Genomic DNA, 810 nt, shown 5'->3' on the forward strand with positions numbered 1-810 from the left:
CAGGGTTTCTTTATGCACATTTTGTGATGTTGTCCAGAAACAGTTCCACGACTTCCTCCATATTCTCATATTGACTCTTAGCATCATTTCAAGGCTTAATATCGAAGCTCTACAGGGCGCCGCGTTCCTCCCTCAGCATCGTCAGACATAGATATAATAAAACAAGTCCACACCTCCTCTGTGGGAAACTCACACACAGATCCAACCTGCAAAAGAAGAAGACAAAGGGAAGCAGGATGAACATGTTTCACGACCTAAAGTTCAACTGTTGCAAAAATGAAATGGAATAAAAAATGCAGCAATAATCCGTGAGAAAAAACAACAGGAATGTTTTATTGTTCAGACACTTTCAGAGGTCCTTGAAGTGTCCGTAGACCCGTGTCCTGTTACAGCTCTCTCTCTACGCTGCTTCCCCGTCGTCTTATTCTACTGAAATATGAGGATGTATCTGATATTATACGAGGCAAGAAGAAAATGAGACTCACCTGGTGAATTCTGTAAAAACTGGAGACCTTTTTATGTAGATATATATTAAATATGAAGGAGAGAAGTTCCACGAGAACCCGAGAGGAGAACGGTTTCTTCTTAATGCAGTAAACAGATTTTTATTTTATTTATTAGGATCATTTCCAGTCATCGATGAATTGAATAAAAATAGTTTCTTCTCTGAAAAGTTACAGATTGAGCGACTTCTGTCTTCTGTCCTTTCATCGACGCCGCTCTGATGTTTTATCTGTTAATATTATTATTGGTTTTATTAATAGATCAATAATAGGAGTTAAACTGTTTTCGCTGACATGATGAGTCACC

The sequence above is a fragment of the Seriola lalandi genome, unplaced genomic scaffold (genome assembly GCF_002814215.2).
Source record: "Seriola lalandi dorsalis isolate HSWRI2012SDOR001 ecotype SW California unplaced genomic scaffold, Sedor1 jcf7180002052769, whole genome shotgun sequence".
Lineage (NCBI taxonomy): Eukaryota > Metazoa > Chordata > Actinopteri > Carangiformes > Carangidae > Seriola > Seriola lalandi.